Source organism: Stegastes partitus, unplaced genomic scaffold (assembly GCF_000690725.1).
Source record: "Stegastes partitus isolate 25-593 unplaced genomic scaffold, Stegastes_partitus-1.0.2 Scaffold378, whole genome shotgun sequence".
NCBI classification, from domain to species: domain Eukaryota; kingdom Metazoa; phylum Chordata; class Actinopteri; family Pomacentridae; genus Stegastes; species Stegastes partitus.
Genome location: NW_007578109.1, coordinates 321,821 through 322,865, shown reverse-complemented (window position 1 = coordinate 322,865; position 1,045 = coordinate 321,821).

The following is a 1,045-nucleotide window of genomic DNA, read 5'->3' as shown; positions in this document are numbered from 1 at the left end:
CTACCAACCCTGTCCATCCGTCTGTCTGTCTGTCTACCAACCCTGTCCATCCGTCTGTCTGTCTGTCTACCTACCAACCCTGTCCATCTGTCTGTCTGTCTACCTACCAACCCTGTCCGTCCGTCTGTCTACCTACCAACCCTGTCCATCCGTCTCTCTGTCTACCTGCCAACCCTGTCCATCCGTCTGTCTGTCTACCTGCCAACCCTGTCCGTCTGTCTGTCTGTCTGTCTGTCTGTCTGTCTGTCTGTCTGTCTTTCTGTCTGTCTACAAACCCTGTCCGTCCGTCCATCCGTCTACCTACAACCCTGTCCGTCCGTCTGTCTGTCTACCTAACAACCCTGTCCGTCCGTCTGTCTGTCTACCTACCAATCCTGTCCGTCCGTCTGTCTGTCTACCTACCCTATCAATCCGTCTGTTTGTCTACCTACCAACCCTGTCCGTCCATCTGTTTGTCTACCTACCAACCCTGTCCGTCCATCTGTTTGTCTACCTACCAACCCTGTCCGTCCGTCTGTCTGTCTGTCTACCAACCCTGTCCGTCTGTCTGTCTGTCTACCTACCAACCCTGTCCGTCGTCTGTCTACCTACCAACCCTGTCCGTCCGTCTGTTTGTCTACCTACCAAACCTGTCCATCTGTCTGTCTGTCTACCTACCAACCCTGTCCATCCGTCTGTCTGTCTGTCTACCAAACCTGTCCGTCCATCTGTCTGTCTACCTACCAAACCTGTCCGTCCGTCCGTCCATCCATCCATCCGTCCGTCCGTCCATCCGTCCGTCTGTCCGTCTATGACCAGGTTCATCATGTCTTTAGTCTCCAGTGACTCCATAACTCTGGATCTTCTCTGATGGAACCATTGAAACATGAATTTTTGTCACAAAAACATCATAAACTTTGGTTCTTTCTCAGATTTATTAAAGGTCTTTTGGAAATATGATAAAACCTGCTGGATCATAAATAAACACACAGAAATTTTAATATCTGGTTAAACGTCCATGTTCTTCTCAGTCGGGTTCTTCTGGTTCCGTCCACCAGCTTCTGGT